The sequence below is a fragment of the Pelobates fuscus genome, chromosome 8 (genome assembly GCF_036172605.1).
Source record: "Pelobates fuscus isolate aPelFus1 chromosome 8, aPelFus1.pri, whole genome shotgun sequence".
Classification (NCBI taxonomy): Eukaryota; Metazoa; Chordata; class Amphibia; order Anura; family Pelobatidae; genus Pelobates; species Pelobates fuscus.
Genome location: NC_086324.1, coordinates 22,709,493 through 22,736,118, shown reverse-complemented (window position 1 = coordinate 22,736,118; position 26,626 = coordinate 22,709,493). Strand labels below are relative to the sequence as shown.

General features: G+C 36.1%; 1 protein-coding gene across 1 annotated transcript in view; it reads left to right on the top strand.

Moving 5' to 3' along the window:
* LRP1B (LDL receptor related protein 1B) overlaps nucleotides 1-26,626 on the top strand; it is a 1,140,323-nt gene that overhangs the window by 445,222 nt on the left and 668,475 nt on the right. The window lies entirely within an intron of this gene.

The following is a 26,626-nucleotide window of genomic DNA, read 5'->3' as shown; positions in this document are numbered from 1 at the left end:
GTTTAATTCACTGTTCACTCATTTCCTCTCCTCAATCTCTTCACAACACCGCGCTTTGGTTTTTTAAAAATAATTTTATGTTACTCTGTCTCCTTTATATCACTTTATCATTGCTTCAGCTGCAATTTGGATCACTTTTTAAATCACTTATTTATTTACTTTAGATCTTTCCCAAGGACTTAAAACAATTTGAAGCAATTTACAATAATTTGCAATGCCTTGCAGTGTTCAGAAGCTCTTATTAACCATTTAAAGCACTTGCAGACTAATATATAACACTTTAGAGCTCTTAAATCCTTCCTGTTGCTTTAAAACTCTTTGAGTTTGCTTAGAGGCAATTTGAAATACTTTGTATCTCTTTAGATCAATTTGTATCACTTGTATCACTCTGTGTCTCTTTGCCTCTCTTTGTATCACTCTGTATCATGTTGTATCGTTTATTTTCACTCTGTGTCGCTTTAGTTCATTGTATATACTTTGTTTCACTCCGAATCACTTATTTCACCTTTGGGCCACTTTAGATCATTTGGTATCCCATTAAAGCATTTTAAGACAAAAAACAAAACAAAACAATTTTTACTGCTTGCTTTAATTATTGCCTTACTTTGGGTGCTTAGCCTTAGCTTTACCTTTACCTTAAATGAAGCACTGCTATATAACAGTCTCCTGCTCCTGGTCCCCTCTCTGTTACCCTCCTCAAGGTGATTCTGGGATAGCTCTATGTCTACTCCGTTACCTTGAGTAATCCGGCTGTCAGGCTGTGGCACAAGCTCGAGCAGAAGTCTAGGCAGCTTGTAAGACTCTGTTACACTGAACACACTAAACACCTCAGATAGCCTCCGATAGCTCAGACTGGCTGCTGCTAGCTTGTAAGGCTTGAAAAAATACCGGGCATCTCATAGCTTTGCTGGCTTGTTTGCCGATACGGGTGGATAGCTACATGCAGCGTCTACATGCCTGCATCAGCCACACGCGTCCTCTCCGTTCTGCCGGAAACCCGGCCCCCAACTGCTCCGAATGCACATGTCTAATGTAAATCCCACTTATACACATGAGCGATATGATTCCCTGTTGTGTATTTGTGTACCTCTTGCTTCAGTAATAGTTAAGCTTTTTGGAGTGTAGCAGAAGATCTTATAGAGATGAATGAAAAACAAAATAGAACAATATTGTTCAGCAATGGAGTATTCAATAAGTAGGTAGACAGATAAGCACTTACACTTTTTGGAGCTTTGTAGTGGCTCCTAAAATTTAGCCTGGCGTGGTATAATCCTCATTTTGAGATGTGTGGGTGGTGTAGGTACTCTCCATATGGATATGGAATGATAAAACAAAATGATATATTGCACACCATTGCGTGCAAATATAGAAACAAGTGGAAACATACTTACATTGAGCTTAACAAATATGGTTTGCTCAATCCTTGAAGCATAGGTAGTATATATCCACACCAAGAAAATGGGATGCAAAAGGTAAGTTGCAGAACAAGAAGGTTCAAGGTACACCATCATTTCCTATCTTCTCGACTGTTTGTGTCATTGTCCCCATATTGGGTTGCTGATCTGTTTATCAGAACTGTATCAGCAAGCACTGAATTTGCTCAATTTTTATATATTTTTTAAATATATAGATTTTTTTAAGTGAATTATTTATATTTAAAATACAACATACATTTCAATGTCATTTTAATGAGTTTTGCCTTGTGTTGAATTTTAGTCAAGCTTGGGCATCAAAGTGAAAAAAAAAACCAACACAATTGAACCTCATTTAATCATCCCATTAACAAGCACAGCTTGAGTCTAATATCTAGTGCTTGGCTATAGAATGCATCCTATAATAAAAAACATTGATATATTGTATCACACATGATACTATAAAAGACTACCTGTAAAGTTGTACTGAGGCAAACATGGTAATTAAAATTAATTGAATCTTGTGGTATATAGGGACATTTTTTCTATTCAGTGAAATATTAGAGATGATCTCTTGGCAGAAAAAGTATTGTTTGATATAAACGATAAATATTAGCAATTAGAAACACTGATTCTATAAATAAAACTGAAAATCAAACTTCCCAGTAATTTGGGAAAATTAAACAAATGGTTACAGATGTGAAAAGCAAATGTTTAACCTTAATACAGTTAGTGTAAAAATGTATATTTATTAGCCATCAATTTATCTGTGATCGGTGTAATTTTTTTTAAAAATTCCAAGTAAAAGTTATACCAAACGGCATTTACTAGTGTACTTATGTAATCAATGGTTGCTTTAAGAAACTCTTTGAACGCGTTAAAAAACTTAAATAGACAAACATAGATATAGCAGTGAGGAAAGGTATTTATTGGATACACTAGGCCAGGGGTAGGCACTTCAGATGTTGGCACTCCAGATGTTGTGGACTACATTCCCCATAATGCTCTGACACCCACAATGCTGGCAAAGCATCATGGGAGGTGTAGTCCAAAACATCTGGAGTGCCGAAGGTTGCCTTTGCCTGTACTAGGCAATGCAGAAATGTAAATATTTTTTACTTGAATTCCTATGCATACTATAGTCAAGTGTATGGCAGCTATATCGTGATACCTGAGGCTACTTTTTGATTGTTAGTTGGTGCTTCCAAATGTACCTGTCACTACTTTTATCAAGTAGCGGAATGGTATTTATTATATAGATTAAGCAACTTAAGTAACAATCAATACAATGGAGGGCACTCAAAAATCTATATATGGATTACAATTCATAATGTGCTCCCTGTAAATACCTTTTTCTCCCTCAGGGCTAAATCCATGTACTTTAAAATAATACCATATAGAAGCACACTCAATAAAAAAAAAAATAACACTCCTCATTAGAAAATCCAAAACAACAATGTATCCATACATTTACTCAAAGCCAAAATATATTCACAAATAGGATATCACATTAGCAAAATAAATATCAATGACCCAAACAATAATAGCAAAACATATGAGTAAATACGATTGCATACCAGATTATAGTCATACAGTAAATGTGATGTTAGGATAGAGGATCCTGATACCAAAACATCAATGGTATGTGAGGTCCTCTATTTTAAAATTACAATATTGCATGTCTATTATCTGATATGTAATCTTCTTTGCATATATGTTTTTGTAATTATTGCTTTTTATGTTATGCTTAAATTTGGATCATTGATAGGTATGGTGATTAACTGCTACATTTTGTTAATGTGATATAAAGTTTGTGAATATGTTCTGGCATTGAGTAAATGTATGGATTGTTATTTTGGATTTTTAAAAAATAAATATTGTTGTTTTTTTAATGTCATTGTTACATAGGCAAAAAAGAGATGTATTCATCAAGTTAAGTCTTTCGCACATCAGTTTCTGAAATTGATCCAAAAGTAGGCAAAACCCCCAGTTTAAAGTACTTCCAATTTTGCAATAAAATAATTCCTTATTGACCCCAGAATGGCAGTCAGATTTATCATTGGAGCAAGAAGTCATTACCCTTACAACTTAAAAATTATACCCCTGAATAAACATTTTTAGCAAGTATGCATCCAGTTTCTATTTAAACAACTGTACAGACTCTGATGAATCCACTCCCTAAGGCATAGAATTCCACATCCTTATTGTTGTTACTGTAAAAAAAACAAAACTTGTTTTTGCCTTAGACTAAATCTCCTTTCTTCCTGTTTACCTCCTTAAGGACCAAACATGTCATGTGTCCTTAAGGGGTTAAACATGTGACCCTGTGTTCTGTGTATAGTCCTGGTTATGAATAGAAGTTTTGTATTGGTCCTGTGTGCTCATGTACTATATTGTTTTATATACTAAGCAACTTACACACAGAGATTTGATTATTTTATGCCAGAACCCCTATGCCTGCTCAAGGCTGGTATATCTTCATAACTCTTGCAACTTCTTGTCAGCTATCTGCTACTTGCTAAAGAACCTAGTAATATTTTAAGAAAATAGTCGCTGTTTAGCATCTACAAGCTTCATGGGTAGTGACATGGAATTATTAAAAACAGCTAGTAACGTGCTATTCATTAACACTTCCCATTATTTATTACGAGAAGAATGAGTTCCATCTCTTCCAATTCAGTCACTACTTTTACCAGCTGCGAAAGCTCAAAACCAAGGAATTTATAACGTGTGCAAAATCCAGCTGTTGGTAAAGAATTGACAATGGATTGTCAGTTTCCCTTTGATGAACATAATATGATATGGCATATCTAATATTGTCGCTACATTGAAGACTTTAGTCCATGAATATTATTATGCTGGAGCTGTACAATTACACTACTTTCCAATAATGTGAGTCAAACAATCTTATAAATGTAACTTTTACCAAATCTAATCTAAACACATATTGCTAATAGAAAATATAAATTATTGCACTGTATATAGAGTACAACTGTTAAAAACATTTTACACTGAATGCATTATAAAAATTAACATTTTTTTTAAAGTGAATATATCAGATAATTATTTCTTCAGACAAAACTTTGCTTTATCTTATTTGAAGTTTAACATTGTGTTGCATATTAAATGATTAATAAGAAACCAACAGCATGTATGAATTTGAAAAAAAAAAGGTATTTGGGTTCCTTAACCCCTTAAGGACCAAACTTCTGGAATAAAAGGGAATCATGACATGTCAGACATGTCATGTGTCCTTAAGGGGTTAAGGGGTTAAACATGTAATATTTTCTGTGACAAAATCCTCCTGACTTGTCCTTGAAGAACTACTGAATTATTGCACAATAAAAGAGTGTGTAATATAATCCACCAATGATCAATTAAAAACACATTTTTAAATGAACAATCAATAATATAATAAAACATATTCAATGTCCTGTAGATCTATAAAAACATAGCCCATAACAAAAATGCCATATTTATTACTTGAAAGATATCTAAAAAAAAAATCCAGGTAGAGTTGCATTGTGTACCATAATGCACATCATAGTAAATTACATGTTTGTTCTGTGAAATATAGTATCGACATATAGATGGTTCAAACAAATCTTGCATCGCAGGAAAAGACTTGTGGTTTAGACCGGCATGAAATGTGTAGGTCAGTGGCAAAAATGATCCCTATATGTTCCAGGAGTGAACAATTCCAATTTTGCATAGTCAGAAAGTGTCCCAATGCATTATGGAACTTCAAGACCTTTAATAGTTTTGAATTAACAATTTTGAAACCCCAAAACTAAAAAGTAAACAAATTAAAATTAGCCATTATTATTGACAGTGGTCTTTCAGCTGCATGAATACAATTCTAACCATGTGCAAAGTCTAAACTGATATTGTTCATAGTGAAATTAGCAAACTTGCAAAAAGAAGACATATGTAAAAAGTTATGGTAAATGAGGCTGACAAGAACATACAGACTCAATAGAAATAAACTGACTAGACCTTGAACAATAAAATACAGAGCATAACATAACCAAAGGTAATGAAATAAAAACAAAACTAAAAAACAAAATAATTTTGAAGTGGTAAATATTGGCATGGCCTCTTACTTCCATCACCTTTGCTTCAGGCATTGGAAAACCAAGAACACCAATCCCTATGACTTTTATTGCTATGTGCCACCTCTCTCTGCTTCACAAGGTCTTCATGCACGTTCTAAACAATCGATTTTCATTTACTGCTGCTTCGAAAGAGATTTTTCTATGATATTCTTGTTGAGTCCATGTATTCTTCTAGGACTCTTCCACCATCTATCTCAACTAATTTTGCCAGAAACAGATGATGGATGTTTTTTTTTTTTACTATTGAAAACACTTTATTCTTCATTTAAATTCTAAAGTGGAGGCACAAGTAGAAATTACTTATATTTACAAGTAAAAAACATTTATTTTACATCAACATAGAGATGGCTTTAAATCACTAGTTGAGATTTCTCTCGTTTTCAAGTATGTCTTGGGTCCACAAAACATTGCATTGATAGAATAGGGTACAATAAAATACAAAAACCATATTAATACACAATATATAGTGATGTCACAAACATAAAATTTTCCGTTCGCGAACAGCGAACGCGAACTTCCGCAAATGTTCGCAACCGGGCGAACCGCCATAGACTTCAATAGGCAGGCAAATTTTAAAACCCACAGGGACTCTTTCTGGCCACAATAGTGATGGAAAAGTTGTTTCAAGGGGACTAACACCTGGACTGTGGCATGCCAGAGGGGGATCCATGGCAAAACTCCCATGGAAAATTACATAGTCGATGCAGATGAGTCTGGTTTTAATCCATAAAGGGCATAAATCACCTAACATTCCTAAATTGTTTGGAATAACGTGCTTTAAAACATCAGGTATGATGTTGTATCGATCAGGTAGTGTAAGGGTTACACCCGCTTCACAGTGACAGACCAAACTCCCCGTTTAACGCACCGCAAACAACTGCAAACAGTCCATTTGCACAACCGCAAACTCCCCATTTGCACAAGGTTGGATACCAAGCTAGCCATGTCCCGTTCCTTGTCCTCACTGATGTCATTGAAGGTCTCTTCCTCCACCCAGCCACGTACAACACCAAGGGTCCCCGAAAGGTGACAACAAGCCCCCTGTATTTTTTTTTAAATGTACACTACTGTTACACCAGATATGAGTTGCACTGGTGTGACACTGTGCCCTGGCAGGCTCTGAAAGGCACACGTGTGAAGGAAACTGACTGCTATTATATTACAGTCAAACAAGTTTTTTTTTTTTTTAAATGCAAGCTATTGTGACACCAGATATGAGTGGTGGCACTGGGCAAGTGGGCACAGTATACGCTGTGAGCCTGACACACACGCTGGCAGGCAGGCAACTGCAATTAGATTACACAGGAAAAAAAAAAAGCAGACTGATGTTCTAGCCCTAAAAAGGGCTTTTTGGGGTGCTGTCCTTACAGCAGAGATCAGATGAGTCCTTCAGGACTGTAGTGGACACTGAATACACTAGCCTAGCTATCGATTTCCCTATTAAATCAGCAGCAGCTACACTGCCCCTCCTCTCACTAAGAATGCAGCTTCCGGGGGGCGGGGCCTAGCTGTCATGGAGAAAAGATGCACTTCATGTGAGCTCCCTCAATATCTCACTTTAAGCAGCTATCAACAAGCGGATTTAACCCCAGAAGGGGATGACCCAGCAATGTTGCTCCTACCTGACCGACCCAACATGCTTAATAGCGGGCAGCAACTCGACAGAGTCTTACTTACCTCCGCGTGGCAAGTGTGGCTTGGTGCTCACCGGGCAGCAGAGGCATCCGATCTCCCGATCCTGGGATGCCCAGGAGCAGCTACTTCCCGGCAGGAGCTCCGTTACCCCCCCTCGGACAGGTGAGGGTTATCCCGGTCCACCCCTGAGCGGCTGTCTGGAGCTAATGGACGCACAGAGCACAGCCGCCCAGGCTGACATACTCATCTGCGACTCTCCCAATATGGCGGCAGCCGCGTGTCCTCCTGGTACCAGCAAAGCATGGCAGGATATTGAGTCTAAGCTGGACAGGCTCTTTAATAAATTTTGGAAGCAAATAACAAGCAGGAAGCCCCAACAAGCTCCACCACAGCCCAAACAAGCTCCACCACAGCTAAGCGAAGCAGTCCCCATTAAAATCCACCAACGCAAAAGGCGTCGAAGACAGGACCGGAGGCACATACAGAAATGCAGAGCCTGCCCCACGTCAAGCACTCGCCTCCACCTTAAGCCACCACAATCCCGCACCGGACGTGAAGCACCACCGGGACAGATCCGACCACCCAAAAAAACAAGCTTCCACTACCTCAAGCCGCAAACCCGGCACTCAGCCAGAGACTTGTCTTTGTGGTTCCAGGTATCAGGGACTCCCAGGGTCTGCACCTGGCACCCAGAAGGGATCGGATGAGCACAAGCAGTAAACAGCAGCCTGCCAAGCATGTCCCACTATAGCCGATCCTCCACACCATGCCTTTGATCACATGAACTGCTATCTGCACATTAACTAATTGTAAAGTAGCAAGCGTTTAAACATGTCATTATTTCACCTCCTAAAGAGTTTATTGTCGTAGTTCCTTACATGCCTTTACCTTAACCGTTCATGTATTATGTTATTCACTAGTCTCATCTCATGGGGCGACTCACACTTGATTTATAACTAGTGGTGGAGCTGCTGATATAAATACACAGTTGATAACGTGCACGCTACACCCTAAACATGACAGCCATCTTTCACAACAATGTACTGCTATATACTCATACCCTCAGTGCAACTAGCCATGATATACGCACGTTCAGCCTAGCATGCTCAAATATAACACACTTCTGTCTAAAAAAATTTACATAGAGCAGGTAAGAAATATCTAATCAACCATGACAGGTGCATTCTGTTTTGAGATATGTAGAGAAGGATCTCTTAAAGGATTTTAGGCCTGAGGAAGATTTGAAATTGTGCGTGTGGTCGTTCCATAATTGCGGTGCTCTGTAGGTATAGGAGGATCGAGCCACTTTCTTTTTGTATTACAGACTAAATAAAGTGCTGGTACTGGATCGGACGTTATAGGAGTTAATTCCATGTAGATGTAAATTGCATGTTAAATCGGTGAAACATTCACTTATGAAAAAAGCATGCGAAATACAATTTCCCTGATGTAAACCAGTCTGCCTGGTCCTTACATAGCTAGAATCACATTTCCATGTATGAAGAAGTTAGCCTCATAAAGACACGGTATTTTTGATTTTTTTGTGTCACATAATCTAAGTATCCTAACGCTGAATAAAAACCATGTCAAGCTATTTTTAAAATATGTCAATAACATTTTGAATGTATTTTTATCATGGTGCAGTTATTGGGAAAGATACGGTCTGACATCTTTCTATCGCAGCTTCTACACTTGACTTCTGCACAAATAATAATTCATCTCACCTTCAGGTTATTCTCCAATCATGTCACCTTTCTCCGTCTTATCAATGCCAGAAACATATTACAAATGTGTGGCAGGGAAAATGATGAAAATATAAGTAACTGACCCAGAATGTAACTGTAAACAGTGAGGAGCTTTCCACATTCTGTTATTTACCTTTATAATAATAATGTTTTTTTACAACATTGTATAAATGTTGTCTATAACTCGCTTGTAGTTGTATTTAATCTTTTTTATTTAATTTTTTTTACATTGTAGACAGAAATGTGTCTCATTGTGTAAGGGATTGTGTAAAGGGATTGTGTCTCAGGCGTACTTATTTAAATGCCTACTTATATTTTTTAAAATATTCAGGAAGAAATAGAAATCAAAATATTATTTAGAAATATTCCTACTGTTAATACATTAATAAGACAATAAGACAATTATACCAACTTTGGCTCTCTATGCATGGGCCAATTAGACTATCTATCTATCTATCTATCTATCTGCCTGTCTATCTGCCTGTCTATCTATCTATCTTTCTATCTTTAAAGGGATAATCTAGGCACCAAAATGACGTTAGCTAAATTAAGTAATTTTAATGTATAGATCGTGCTCCTGCAGTCAAACTGCTCAATTCTCTGCCTTTGAGGAGTTAATAGGTTATTCCAAACTTCATGACCAGTCCAGTTATTTACAGTGGTCATTGAACCTTGAGCCTGTGTGTGCAGTGTTTCACTATGAGACGCTGTACATATAAAGTTTAACTCTTCTGCTGCTGGTGTTGTAACTCCACCTCTAGCAGCCTCATTGGGGCAAGAGTTCTGGGTGTCTGAATTGAATACTGTATATATTGGACATCTGACATCAGAATGCGCAGCATGCTGGTGACAGACATTCATGGGCAGCATAGTCCATCCTCCTCTGCGCCGTCTATGTTCACCCCTCAGCCCATCCTCCCCTACATCCTTCCCCGTAGCAAGTCATGTCAGGCTATAGGGATAACTTCAAACACAGGCAAGTTTTAGCTTTATTTTATTTTATGTATTTATTTAATTTTGGACAATTGGACAAGTGTAAAAAAATGATCAAAAGATATGGACTTTTTTATTATGCATTTATAACTCCCTGGGTATATTATTAGTAACTTACAGTCATCAAGTGGCAACGTAAGTGATGTTCACATTTAAAATTGAAGTCACCTGGTATTATTCTTTCTTTGAAATGTCACCCCTGCAGAGTAGCTTCTCTAAGGACCAAATTATTTAAAACAAATATAGATTAATTAGGAATTATTCTCACTTCCGTGACTGACTAATTAAAATTGTATTAAAGACATGAGGCAAATATTTGCTTTAACCTTCTTTACTCAAAACATCCCAGCAGCAAAAACGAAGTTAAAAATGTAATCCAAAAAAAATATCAGAATGCATAACAAGAGCATATAGTGCAGTGAGGGTCCTCCCAACTCCTCTTTCTTGATGGAGCCAATCTTAACTCCTAGTCACAATAAATAAACAAAACTGAAAGACAAAAGTAATGGCTATCAGAAAATAAGAGGGAACAAGACAGAGTAATACGTGGAAGCTCGAAAACTGGAGTGAGTGGGGTTTCACCAAATCCCAAGGATTAACGTAGAAAAGATACAATTATTGTAAAAGCTCCTGGATAAATTGTATCTTTTCTACGTTAACTCCTAGTCAAACTGGTCAACTAGAACAGTTCAAATGAAAAATGAACACTAAAATTATGTAGTCAATCTTAAAGGAATAGCCAAGCAGGTAAACCAGAAACCGTTAAAAATTGCCACTCGTAGGAAGAGATGTAGATGTTCACACTAGAAATAAAGAGAAAACATTGTGAAATCATAGTCCTTTAAACACTAAATAAAGTAACGTATAATCACGGTATACGTTAACTAACTAAGATAATGCAACCCATGACTGAGCTAAATATTACTTCTAATGTAACGTACATAGGCTAACAGAAAAACAGTATAAACTATACATAGAATTTAATGACTATCAAATGATCAAAGTCCAAAAGAAAATGATTCAAAACAAATTGAATATATATCAGTGTAGGGAAAAAAGACATACAAAAATACAATTTGGATTATAAGGTCAATGAAGCTAGAATAATCCCTAACTTTATGGCAAGACAGGAGGCTTCATATTTGCTATTTTAATGCTTGTAAACTAAAGAAAAGTGCATGGGATGAAGGTCTGAAATAGAAGTAATGGAAAGTAGGCTCCTTCGACCAGTTCTTGCTCAAATTGATCACGAGCCCAAGATTCTGCAACATTCTGTTTACGAAAAGCTGAGTCTGGTTGGTTAGACATAACTGTATAAGGACTATGTATAGATGCAGAGGACCACAAAACAATGGCAGAGACAGAGGATAGAAAGGGAAAAAAACAACTTGTTTGGGAGTCACCCAAATAATATTGAATTCATGAAAAGTGGGGGTCACCCACAATGTATACAATCAAATGGTGGTCACCCACAATAAACCCTGTAGAGAGTAATTTGACAGGGATCACCTATGCAAAATTCAGTATAAGAGGTAACCCTGATAAAATAAGAAAGAGGGAATCACTCTAAATTTGAGGCTGAAATGTGTTGACAGTAATAATACGTGCAATGGTGAGGTTCCTAGCACTTGTTAGATCCGTGTATGGCAGCTGGTACGTCCCAAACCAGAGTCTCTTCTCTCTGGTCATAACTAGGTATAGGTCAGGAGAGTACAGGGAAGTCAATATGGGAAATATTAGAATATAGTGTAGTATATTCTGTAGGTGGTGAGTTAAAATAAGAGAAATGCCACATAGAATTTTCTGGAGCTTATGTTCAGCTCCAGATATATACGCCTGGTTGGTATGATCCCTGCGTGTGGATATGCTGCTTAGCTTGGTTCCTTGTAGATGGTAGTTCAGGGTCAATGGCCAGTTGAAGTGTTCAGCATTCAAAGGCATTTCCCTCTAAATTGCAGTGTCACAAATAATCACCAATTACATCAAATGAGAATAAAAGCAGAAAACTAGTGCTCTCTATTTTTTTGGTGTAAAAGTAAAATAAAAGGAAATATACTCACATAAGGAGAGCAACATACAAGGTTTTTGCTCAATCCTGTGTAGCTCAATCCTGGTTTCCTCACCACCAAGGAGGTAAAACGTGTGGCTCCTCTGAATAAAATCTTTAGGGATAAAGTCAGGAAGGTCCAGATAAGGTAAAAAACTAAGGGGTGACAAAAGTGCTATGAAACTAGTTAGAAAGTTAAAAGGGGGGAAAAGGCAAATGCTGACTGTCGGTAAAATGGGACAGAAACATACACATTATAACAAACCTTCCATAAGGGCTTAAGAACACAATATAAAAACATAAAACCACAATATATGTATATATAAAGAGATTATATAAAGATTAGCACTGTACTTGGAAAAGACTCACTTGGGAGGCAAGCAGCAAAGAAAGAGGTGTTTGAAGGAGTTTCACTACACTATATGCTCCTGATATACATTCTGAATGGTTGATAATTTTTTGTTAACATTTTAAGTGTTTCTTTGCTGCTAGGAGGTTTTCAGTAAAGAAGATTAAAGCAAATATGACACCTCCTGTATTTCCATTAAATCTTGATCCTTAAACAAGTATCATTATGTCAAAAGCAATTAGTTGGTAAGACTGCATTTCCTATCTTGCTGTTTGCCTTTTTTTCATCAATCGTTTTGTTTGGGACACATTTGAGATTTGGACTTTAGACCAAATTAAAAACTGTAGATTTTTTTGCGGGTGCATAAATAAGTTGTATCCATAACGTAGCATCCTTTTTGTAATATTTTCCTTCCTCTGTTTTAAAACACTTTATATATCCCATCAAATGCTCGAGCTAATTCCTGATTCAAGATTATTACATACTAATCATATTCTGCTGCTGAAATGGAATATAACCAAGAAACCGATGTGCGATGAAAACCAGCTGTACCATTGTAGATTTGCAATTTAATTCTATCAATCAAACTATCCTCTAATCTCATAGTGAAGCATAGAAGCATGTATATGTTTTTGTTTTTTTTAATAATTATGGTAAATTATTCAGAGCTGTCTGTGAATGTGGGGAACTTTATGGCAGAATTCATAGACAGAATGATACGCAAGATTTATTTAAACAAGAAATGATGTAAACTGATAAGTATTTTGATAACTAGTTCCTCAAAATAAATTTCTGTCATTAAAATACTTTTCACCGAATCAATAAAAAAGTTTTATCTTATATTCATTCAATACAATTGCTCACACAATTGCTTTACTTTTTGGAGACCAGACTTCAGTCTAAAGCTAGAGTATTATGGGAAATTAATAACTAGTTAGTACTACTAGTAGTTCTCTTCAGCCACATGGTCATTAAATGAACAGGGAATTTTACCCTGGAACTAGATCGTGAAATATCAGAATGTTAAAGGGATACTCCATTGCCCAAATACAATTTTGTTTGCTTAGTAGATATACCCCAAATGAAAATGTGCATGCATTTAATTGTGCATTTTTTCATTTGGTGCATCTCCAAAAACAACTTGCAAATACTGCAGATCTCTTGTCTTCTGACTGTTTAAGCCCTCCCCTTCTAAACCAGCCCAGACTTTCTGTGTCTGTCCAATCACAATGCAGTTCAATGAGAAGTCTTTGCAGAGCAGGTGCACTGGATAATCACTGCCTCTTGAGTGTAGCTCCACTGAGCTAAACAACCAGAAAGTAACATGACCTGTTGTTTGCTTGGAAGCCAAGGGGCATAACCAAGTACATTTATAACAGTGTCAATATCTAAGTCTGAATCTTTTTGCAAAATGAAAAAAAAAGGGCGTACTCTTCACACATAAAGCTTTTCTGAGAGCTAAAGTGCTTTAGGGGTCTGGAATGTCACTTTAATATGGTACATCCCACTATATACAAGACATTAAATGCTGTTACAAATAGCCTCCTCTCCACAAAACTACACAGATTATTTTTACCAGATGGTATATATTCTTTCTTTCCACAGGACAAGTCCAGCATCGCAATAGTTAAGCGTCATTCCTATTTTTTCCTCTACCATTAGCAGTACTTTCTTCAGTATATGTATATCACCAAAGGCACGATGGTAAAGCACACATAATTACTTCTACTCACTGGATTCCAATTGGCAGTTGTAATTACTTTTCTCTAGCAGACTGGGGTTACACAGCTGGTGTGTATAATTTGACTGAGTTTTGCCAGGAATTAGGTGTTTTCTGTATACCTGCTTCAGAAAAATCACTTAAAGTAAGTTGAAATGCACAGTTCTGTACCTTTGGGAACTTTCATAAACTGCAAATGATGAAGCAATTTTAGCAAAGCCAGCAATAAAATGTTAAACTGTATGTACAGTATAGATATTACCACAAAGCAGTCAATTAATAAAATAGAGGAAGATTGGATGGATGCAGTGGCATACTTCCTGTAGGGCTGAAATGACCTGACCAGAGTGACACATGAAAGATAGTGTACAGAGCCACCCCACAGCAAAACAAGCACCTGCTGACCTTCGCATTGTTAATGGGGAGGGGTGCTGTAAGATTTCTGTACCTTTAAAAACCCACAGCACATCCAGTGACACAGATCAGCTGTTGTGTGACACCTGCGTAGTAGCACTCTTGACAGGTAAAGTAATTTGATGCAGGCTGGGAGCATTTGCGAGACCACTGCGTCACTCTCGATGAAGAGGCATCACCTTCAATTGTAACTCCTCCTCAGCAAGGTCCTGCAAGGTATGATAAAGATGTCCCTTATTTAAATGGAAGTTTGGCAGACTAAAGTTTAAATTGTAATCTCTAACATGATTTAACTCCTACATTAAATACTGCATATTGTTGGCATCATAATTTGGACTCTATAGACCATTTGCCCAAATTGAATTTCCCACTGATTTGGCTTTGGAAGCGTTCTACAGACCAGCAACAATTAATTGGGCGAGCCATTCCATTTAGGAATAGAATTCTCCAAGAACCAATATGAAAGTATAAAAATGCATTATTCATTAAGAGGTTAAACAATTGTTGTTCAGCTAAGCCAAATATGTGCTTTACATAAACTCAAGCAAAATAACCTTTGTATTCACAACTAATGTTTCAATTTATCAACCCGCATCTAATCCCAGCTTGACAATATACTACTTTAATTGCCTACTTCAATTAAGAAAAATGTACAATGCTTGTTTAAAAAGGTCCATTTCTCTGCTATCATTATTTCCCTAATTAGTGTAGTCTATACCTTGACCATGTGTGTGATTCATGCCTCTTTTAACATTAGGAATCATGTATTTTTTTGTACCGGCTCCTATATTTATATTCACCACTTTGAACAATGAAAGTATATTAATACTGTGGATTTTTTATAAAATGTATTTGAATGTGGACTAGTTAAATTCATATATATTTTTATTAAATAAGTTTCTGTGCTGCTCCTTTGCGCCTTAAACATTCTCTGTTTTCTATTGGCAATAATCAATTGACACGTCATATATCTAACTCTTTTATACTTCACAAAACTGCAATTATAAGCACCATTTCATTTTTTTCTTTAATGAGTCGTCAATCTTTTTGAAAAGTCTTACTAATTAAGACAAAAGTATAGAAATATCCTCAAACAGAAAGTATGAACATTAAAACATGTCAATTTTTTGAGACTGAGAATTGAAAACATATTTGTACATTAATACTACTATCTACTTATTTTGGGTTCCTTTATTCCATGGAGTGTTTGGATGTTTGATGCATTTAGACTGTTTGCACATCATAGTGATTTGTTAGCTTAGTTTCTTGACTATCAGAAGTAGCTTTACTTATATTGCTTTGGGTAAATGTCCATACACTATTCATCAATGTGGCACTAGTGTGATGACACTGGGTTTCCTAATGTAATGTCCATTAAATCTACCAATTATGGGAAGAGATGTAGATCTTTCAGATTTCCGTGATGCTGTGTCACTATTATTGCCACAATTGTAATTTAACTTTTTTGCATTATTAATAATATTTTTTGCAGTTATAGAACAGGTTGTCCTATGAGACACAAGAGGCCCCTACATTGTTTTACTGGCACTATAGTGCCCTGAGGGTGCCCCCACTGTCAGTGTCCCCCTCCCGCCGTGCTGGATGGAGAGGAAGGGATTAAACTTACCTCTTTCTCCAGCACGGGGCGGGGAGCTCTCCTCCTCCTCTCCGCCTCCTCTCCTCCTCTTCAGCTGAATGCGCATGTGCGGCAAGAGCCGCGCGCGCATTCAGCCAGTCTCATAGGAAAGCATTTACAATGCTTTCCTATGGACGCTGGCGTCTTCTCACTGTGATTTTCACAGTGAGAAGCGAAGAAGCCCTCTAGCGGCTGTCAATGAGACAGCCACTAGAGGCTGGATTAACCCAAATATAAACATAGCAGTTTCTCTGAAACTGCTATGTTTATAGAAAAAAGGGTTAACCCTAGATGGACCAGACAGCTAGCCCACGTAATTAAGCTGAAGTGGTCTGGGTGCCTATAGTGGTCCTTTAATCATGAATCAGAGGACATGGACAATGGATGAACAAGATCATTTGTTTCATGATTGGGAGCACCAAAAGAAGAGATAATTGATGTGATGGCTAGGAGACAGACACTAAATGATTTTATTAACAGATCAAGTGAGAAGTGAGCAACAGAGGGAAAACAAAGAAGAGTATTTTAAAAACAGTATTTATATATTTAATTAATATAAAAATATTTATATATATTTCACTACAATACCTTTCTTTTCTTCTTACTTGATCTGTAAACTAAAAATGCATCTACCAATCTACTGCAACATATAACCCTAATATTTATCTTAAGTATATATTTGACAGTACACTGATTGGTCTATTTTTTCACCTTTTGGTTTGACCAATTTCATAAACAAACTTGGTCCGAACCAAAACAACTATTTTTGCTTTACTATTGTAATCAGGGTCTGAGCAATTTGTTTTCACATGAACAGATAAAATATTTACGTTGGCATCAGAATTCTGTCTGCAGCTGCCATGTGCAATCACATCATTAATAGACATGTAAGCTAGTTGCTCTGATGATCATACATGTGCAAATCATGTAATTACCTTTAACACTTTAATACTTTTAACACTTAAGCTGCCTTAAGCATTTTATCATAGTTAATTCTATTATTTTTACTCCACTCTTCCTTATTTTAATATCTTTGGTGAAGGTCAGTCCCTTTCTAACAGCAATCCATATAATATTATTTATCTATTTACTTATGCAGTATCTCAAAACTTAAAAAAAAAAAACAGACATTGTACTTCCCATGAGAGAACAATATGAGTTCTGGTGTTCTTATTTTTGAGTGTTTGGTAACAAGAAAGATTACTCCCGGCACCATAATCACTATAGTTTATTTTAGAGGTTGTAGTCCCGGGATTGTTCTGGCACCATACCACAGTAAGATGTCAAACCACTTTAGTGAAATCCTGCATCATCGACCACATCTGGTCTACTCCTGGTAAGAGCAAAGCTAGATTGCAATATTTAGCTTAGCACATTCCTGCATCAGCTCACATTGCGGTAGGCAGCCATTGCAAAGCAGGCACCCAGCAGAAATGTAAGTTGTCAATCCATGCAAAAATGGTTCGACATCTTACTTCTGTTGCTACCGTCACGGAAACTAAAGTGGTTATGGTGCTGGGAATGTTTCTTTAAAATTTACTGATGAAACTGTATGAGAGAAAATACAAGGTTTGTCTCCTGTGTTTTAAAAGCTGATTAGTTGTCTATAAATAAGCAATATAATCCTTTAAAGTTTCAGACTGCAATAAACAATTTCAAATTAGAACACCAATCGTACGCATTTCTTATTTCTCAGGAAATCACCTCTGGAAATGTCTAACAGTGCTTATAATTGAATATTGTCTTTCTTCTGATCTCTCTGCTGGTCTTTCTGATTTATTTTTAATAAACGTATTGGAATAGATATATCTACTCGCTGTTTATATGAGAGTGATTAGACACTGAGGATTTAATGGACATATAATGACATTTTTAAGAAATATAAAGGAAATGAAAAAAAAAATTATTTGATATATTATTGTACTCAAACAGTGTATATATTTATATATATATATAAAACTCAAAATATATTTTGATGATACACGAAAAAGTTTTTTTATTTTTTCCTATCAACTAAGACCTATGAGTGCACACTTTTTTTCAGATACATATTGGTTCCAGCATGGTGCACCAAGGCATCAAATTGTATGATTCACCTCTATGCGGTGGGATATCAGTGAGTGCTGTCATATCTACAATAGATTTATATCTATATTATATACAAATATATAACTTTGATGGATACTATATATAGTGTTCGGTGCAGGTGAACTTTCACATTTCTCTTCATTAGGATAATTTAATTTGATTTACCAGAGCTCACTGTACACTTCTACTACACTGACATTTCATGGTCCCCTTAGCTCCAGTACCCTCGTTCTGAGTCACCCTCATTCTGGGCACTTTTCACCCATATAAGGACACCTTTCTTTCTTGTTAAAAGTCTATCAAAGGACTGAAACATTGACCCTGCTGTAATTGCATTTAGTCTACTTCAATAAAGCCAAATTAACCCCTTAAGGACCAAACTTCTGGAATAAAAGGGAATAATGACGTGTCAGACATGTCATGTGTCCTTAAGGGGTTAACTGCACTAAAATAGCCCGGTGAGTGCTCTCCTTATTTGGTCTTCATTTATTGGACAGTGTTTTAGGAACCAGGCAAGAATTTCTGCGTAGTCGTTGAGTGCCTTGCTCATGGTTTGTTTTATATTTATATATATAGTACTAAAACAAAATAACAGAATTGTTATTTGTACATAGGGCTTTGTACATTCCTACTTGTTAAAAAAATATTAACAAATGTTAAATCATAACTTTTTAGTGTTCCGCAAGGGGTCATACAACCATCATCTGTATTCAATAGAACACCAGGACTTTCAAATTTTTGAAACAATAATTATAAGGAAGAGAGAGATGTACACTCTCGTGTTACATTTGTTACAATAGCATAAACCAATAGCACTTTTCTTTTGTAGCTTATGTTTTCAAAGAATCCTTTGACTATAATGCTTGCCTGAATATCAATGTGTCTCATCATTGTTCAGTCTTTGGTATGCACACTGTTCTGAAATAGAAAATGTGTCTTGAAAATTATGTTATTTTCATGGACGATGAAATGACTGCATTTCAATAAATTGCGAGTCATCAAGCATATTTAATATTAAATGAACAGATTCTCGACTTACTACAAAGCAAATAGTAACATGCAGTTCATAAAGAGAATATATTGTACCATGAAAGAAACAACTATGGGAGATTTATTGGTTGAGCAGTGCAGCTTGTTTTCCATGAGGGCCATATTACTCCCTGGAACATTCTATCAAATAAATACAAGAGGTACTTGTTGATGAAAATAAGACAGAGTGAGTAACAATATAGATTTCTTTTCCGTAACAGCTATATAACATTGAAAGGTTATGTATTCCTTGCGTTGAACATTTTAATATCAGCCACAGCTAAAAATTGTGTTTTAAGGTACTTTGTGAATATGCCTACAAATCTGGATCACATTTATAAGTTGGTGTAGCAAGTAGAACACAGGTTACATGACACACCTGTGAACAAGTGTCAGAAGTTATCAAATTATCAAAGTTACTAGCGACCTAATCGCAGCTAAATCCAAAGGCCACTACTCCATACTAATTCTTCTTGATCTCTCTGCTGCCTTTGACACCATTGATTATGCTCTCCTTCTTCAAACTCTTCAATCACTTGGCCTCTGTGACTCTGTCCTCTGGTGGTTTTCCTCTTATCTCTCCCAATGCTGATTCAGCATCTCCTTTTTTAATGATACCTCCTCCCCTCATCCTGTCTTGATTGAGTCCCCCAAGGCTCTGTCCTTGGTCCACTTCTATTTTCTCGTTATACAGCCTCTCTTGGCAAACCTATTACCTCTTTTGAATTCCACTACCACCTGTACGCTGATGACACCCAGATATATATCTCCTCCCCGGACCTCTAACCTGCCGTCCTGCAATGTGTCAGTGCTTGGATTTCTTCAATCTCTGACTGGATGTCCTCCCGCTTCAATCTCTCTTAAACTGAGTTCCTAGTCTTTCATCCTCCTACACTGTGTGCAGAATTATTAGGCAAATGAGTATTTTGACCACATCATCCTCTTTATGCATGTTGTCTTACTCCAAGCTGTATAGGCTCGAAAGCCTACTACCAATTAAGCATATTAGGTGATGTGCATCTCTGTAATGAGAAGGGGTGTGGTCTAATGACATCAACACCCTATATCAGGTGTGCATAACTATTAGGCAACTTCCTTTCCTTTGGCAAAATGGGTCAAAAGAAGGACTTGACAGGCTCAGAAAGTCAAAAATAGTGAGATATCTTGCAGAGGGATGCAGCACTCTTAAAATTGCAAAGCTTCTGAAGCGTGATCATCGAACAATCAAGCGTTTCATTCAAAATAGTCAACAGGGTCGCAAGAAGCGTGTGGAGAAACCAAGGCGCAAAATAACTGCCCATGAACTGAGAAAAGTCAAGCGTGCAGCTGCCAAGATGCCACTTGCCACCAGTTTGGCCATATTTCAGAGCTGCAACATCACTGGAGTGCCCAAAAGCACAAGGTGTGCAATACTCAGAGACATGGCCAAGGTAAGAAAGGCTGAAAGACGACCACCACTGAACAAGACACACAAGCTGAAACGTCAAGACTGGGCCAAGAAATATCTCAAGACTGATTTTTCTAAGGTTTTATGGACTGATGAAATGAGAGTGAGTCTTGATGGGCCAGATGGATGGATTGGTAAAGGGCAGAGAGCTCCAGTCCGACTCAGATGCCAGCAAGGTGGAGGTGGAGTACTGGTTTGGGCTGGTATCATCAAAGATGAGCTTGTGGGGCCTTTTCGGGTTGAGGATGGAGTCAAGCTCAACTCCCAGTTTCTGGAAGACACCTTCTTCAAGCAGTGGTACAGGAAGAAGTCTGCATCCTTCAAGAAAAACATGATTTTCATGCAGGACAATGCTCCATCACACGCGTCCAAGTACTCCACAGCGTGGCTGGCAAGAAAGGGTATAAAAGAAGAAAATCTAATGACATGGCCTCCTTGTTCACCTGATCTGAACCCCATTGAGAACCTGTGGTCCATCATCAAATGTGAGATTTACAAGGAGGGAAAACAGTACACCTCTCTGAACAGTGTCTGGGAGGCTGTGGTTGCTGCTGCACGCAATGTTGATGGTGAACAGATCAAAACACTGACAGAATCCATGGATGGCAGGCTTTTGAGTGTCCTTGCAAAGAAAGGTGGCTATATTGGTCACTGATTTGTTTTTGTTATGTTTTTGAATGTAAGAAATGTATATTTGTGAATGTTGAGATGTTATATTGGTTTCACTGGTAAAAATAAATAATTGAAATGGGTATATATTTGTTTTTTGTTAAGTTGCCTAATAATTATGCACAGTAATAGTCACCTGCACACACAGATATCCCCCTAAAATAGCTATAACTAAAAACTACTTCCAAAAATATTCAGCTTTGATATTAATGAGTTTTTTGGGTTCATTGAGAACATGGTTGTTGTTCAATAATAAAATTAATCCTCAAAAATACAACTTGCCTAATAATTCTGCACTCCCTGTAATACTGATCCTCCTCTTTTGCTCTCCCTTCAAATCAGCCCATCCTTGCAAGTGCGCTGTCTTGGCATCATACTTGATTCTGGCCTCACTTTTGAGCCTCACATCCAGTATGTTGCCAAATCCTGTAGATTCCATCCCGCAACCGTTCCTTTCTTACGCAATATGCTGCCAAGGAGCTTGTCTATGCTCTAGTAATTTCCTGCATGGATTATTGTAACCCTCTCCTAATTGGCCTTTCCAAAAGCCATATTGCCCTGCTACAATCTGTAATGAATGCTGCCGCCAGACTGTTTTTCCTCTCTAGTCAGTCCTCTCACACCTCACCCCTCTGTCAGTCCTTACATTGGCTTCCTCTATCCTATAGGAGTCAATTCAAAGTGCTAACCCATACTTATAAAACACTGAAAAATTCTAGCCCCTCTTATATCTCTTCACAGATCCATAGGTATGTCCCTTCTTGGTCTCTCTGCTCTGCCAATGACCTTCTCCTGTCTGCTGCTCGCACTCGTACGGCCAACTTATACTTGCAGGATATATATATATATATATATATATATATATATATATATATATATATATGCCCTAGTCTTCAATCATTTAAGAAGTGCCTTAAAACCCATCTCTTTAGGAAAGCTTATGGTCTCCCTGAGTAACCTCTACCTTACATACCTGTCTCTTGCTCTCTCCTAAAGGGCAGCACTCTACTCTCTCCTCCAGCTCTGCTTCACTCCGACCTTATTTGATTGCTATTTACTGTCCTAATGTGTTTTATACCCCACTTCCTATAGACTGTAAGCTCATCTGAGCAGGGTCCTCTTCAACCTATCGTTCCTGTAAGTTTTCTTGTAATTGTCCTATTTATAGTTAAACCCCCTCATAATATTGTAAAGCCCTACAAAATCTGTTAGCACTATATAAATGGCAATAATAATAATAATAGTGTAACCGCGGCTGGTCCCCTTATTTACACACAGCAGAATCAACAATATAATGATATATCTTTGTTTAGGTATCTGTACCACAAATTGAAGAAAACCTTTTTACATTTTGTGTGGAACTTTTTTTTATTAGAATAGCTCAAAACACTCACAGGTTTACCAAGATATGACATTTATTTAGAGCTGTCAGTAACTTTCAGGCTGAGAAGTTAATTTGGCAATTAGTATGAATGAGAGAGAGTTATATCCGGGGATGAGACTCGGGACTGGGGGATAGGTCTCACAGTGGAAGCCATTCTAATGTACAAAATATCATAAATATACATAGAGCAACAAAATCAGCATATCCAGAATAGCAGGGAGAGTGCGCTTTTTGGGCACTAGGGCGAGAAATGATTGCAATTTATGAAACAAAATAACACTAGCTTTGATCATTCAATCAATAGGCCACTGCACAGATTTCAATATGGTATATATACGTATTACAAACATGAAAGAGAATTGTGTATAGATTAGTGAGGTGTGAAATAAATGCTAGATAGATGCATGTGGTTTGGGAGAAAACCTTGGACATATGTAACCACTAAAAGAAAATATAATGTATTTTGAATCTTGTTTTTACTGATGGAGTAATATGCTAAGCAATAATTGGAAACCTTTTCCAATATTTCCGTAAATTGCCATTTTAAAAAGTACCCCCAATATCAGATAAATAGCTATTTGGGATAAAAATCTCCAGTTGACAAAATTGTAAAATCACCTATTCCAAATGAACCATAGTGTTTATCTCACCTAAAAATAGTTTGTGCTTGATAATTAGCCCAAAACAGCTATCTTCTTCTAGCAAACATAGTTAAAGATAAAGATGAAGATAGAGAGGGGAGAGATAAAGAGGGGGGAGGAGAAATATCCAATAATTTATTTTTATTTTGTCATTAGCAGGTAAATGATGTTAGAGCTTCTAAAAAAAAAAAAACACAATTTAGGTGGCCCCACCCTCTTATCCCCCTCAAAAATTTAATAAACGTACCTTTATTCCAGTGCCTCACGTATCTGCTGGGCTGACTCTAATGCTGATCTGCCTCATTGGCTGAGATCATAAGAATTAATTATCTCAGATAATGCAATGCTCTTCTATTGGATGCATTGGATTGGCTGAGCTCATCAATTCTGATGATCACAGCCAATGAGACGGGGACAGAGCCAAACGCCGACCAGGCCAATCAGCATCTCCTCATAGAAATGCAGTGAATCAATCATCTCTCCATTAATGGATATTAGGCAAGCTGACTTTTCCATTTGTGCATATTAGAGGCTTATGCCAACCGGAAACTATTTTGAACTGAATTTCCTTTGAAAGATTGATGAAACAGATTTTAATGACCTTCATAGAGACTCCAAAGCTTTAATTAGTTACCAGGCTGTTTTTTTTTTTATTATTATATATATATTTTTTTTTTTTGCAATAATTAATGAACCAAATTGAAAAGTAAGAATGAAAAATAAATATGGAAATATTCTGGTATTCTGGTATTATGAAATAATAAATAAAGAAAAAAGTTGCTCTTATTTATATTTGAGAAATACCATTGCAATCATGTAGGAATATGTTTTAGACTCAGAATTTACTATGCACATTTAAAATTGTTTACTATTTTAAAAAAATATTTTGATATATTGATTTTTTTATATATATTGTTGTTTTAATATATATATATATATATATATATATATATATATATATATATATATATTAATATTTTGAAATAATAATTTTAAAAGTCAAGTAAAAAATATTAAATTATCTGAAAAGTGTATCCAACAATACTAAATCATAATTTGAAAACATTGCCAGTTTGGTTGTATCTTAGTAAATGATTTGTAATCATCATCTTAGTCTAATTCACAATGCATTTTAGATCACTCCATGATGACTACCCAGAATGATGAGGTATATTAGATAAAGAATTACTTTCAGTAGTGCTTGTCAAAAGAGTAAATATATCAAGGCAAGCTGATTTGTTCCTCCAGGACATGATATATTACACTGACTTCCTCCCCAAATTAAACATTTCTCTTTTTTTCCTTGTTATATTGCAGTCCACCTGATGCTGTCAGATAGCTTTGAATTGCGGAAAATATCTTGTGATTATTAAGGGAGGCAATTCTCCAACTTGCTATCTTCCAATTCATTTCTGAGATTTCACTTGGGACCAAAATGTCAAAATTAATTAAAACTACTTTTGTTTTACAGCCAAATAATTCAAACAACATGCCTACATTTTTGTTTGTAATTTATTTCAAAGTAATTATTTTTATACTGAAAATGTGTGATTTACTACTGAATTTTTTAGTATTTTAGCTACTAAGCTTTTTTGCTTCATGCAAGACACTTTTCCTCAAATGTTTATATTATATTCGCTGAGTGTTTACTATCATTTTTCTAAAGACTAATGACTAAAATATAATTTGCTATATATTGATTTTTATTTAAGATATTTATTTTTTGTTTAATAAAACAAATATTTTACAAAGGAAAAGAAAATTTATTTTAAAAGTTTGAATCTAATGGATCAAACATTCATTATATGACCTTTTCATTTAATATGATTTCATTTCAGTTGAGTTTGTTATAGTAAATTTGCCTTGGACAAATATGATAAATGTGCTGAATAGCTGATTTTTTTTTCAATGTTGCTGAGTGATTTCTGCTAAAAGTCACACAACAAACACTGGTAAATTCTAATGGTACTATTACAATCCATGTTGATGTTTATCTTAATTATAGAATTCTGGTCACTTCTCATGATTTTCAATACTATGTTTACTTAGTAGCAGCTCATTCAGTCACATTATCCTCAACCCACTGAATTGCATATGTTAGGCAGCCCGCACTTTTACCATACCCACCTAGTCACCTACACTTACCAGCCAACCCAGTCACATAACTCCGCACACCAACCATCTAGGCACATGTATCCACTAGTTCACCTATACACCCACCAATCATTTCACCACACCCTTATATGCTTTTGTAAGGTCTGACAAATAAACATAAATATGGAAATTCAGATATCTGTTGCAAAGTTGAGTGTCTTCATTTTGGCTCCCTGTAAATCATTGTTATAAGCTCTGCCATTTTCTCTCGTGGAACATATTGGGTGAAATGTATCAAAGTGTCATCATCACTTTTTATAAATCTATTTTTTTTTTTAATTTTGGTGCCAATTATTAGCTTTTTTTTTTTTGCTAACTAACCATATTTGTTTAATATCTACCCCTGTTTTAGTGATGCAATGGATGTATTACCCTTTCCAAAACTTTCCCAACAGGAAAGTTGCAAAATTAGTCTCACCACTGTAAATTTGGCAATATTCTGAAATACAAATACTGTGAAAACTGCCAGAATTTACTATGAAGAAAAATATCACATTTTAAATCACTATAATAAATACAATCAAAATAATGACAGAATAAAACCGTCACTTTTCAGAACATTTTAATTATTAACCCCAAAAATGTGAAGGTAGAGAAACTGAAAATGATATATTTTTCTTTATTAGAATTCTATGAATGTAAAACTGATGTATCACAGAGCAATTTACAAAATAATTTAGAAAATTGTACATAGGAGCAAAACTCATAAATATTTTGACTGTCAAATATAAACATATTAGCAACAGTCAATTTGAGTAAGTGATGTTCCCTTTTTTAATTTTAATTCATTTATTTACTTTTATAGCTAAGTGTCATATGAATGACTTTTAAATTATTAATGAAGAAGATGAAATATATGTTCAAGTTATACAATCTCTTCCAATTTAGAATTGTTTTCTTTGTCATCCTTGATTCAAATCCTCTCTCGTGTTTTACTACAAAATTATAATGAGAAGGAGTCAGGGTTTTCATTTGTTTAATCTAGCACTGTGAGTAAAAGTTAAATAATACAAAGTATACTAGAATATGATGATCTGCTGTTCTTTACACTGAATACGGTGTGCACTTTAGTTGAACACTGATGCTGTGATAGTTCAAGCATGTCTATTAGCTCCATTGCCACTTAGTATAGAGGTTCACTGATATGG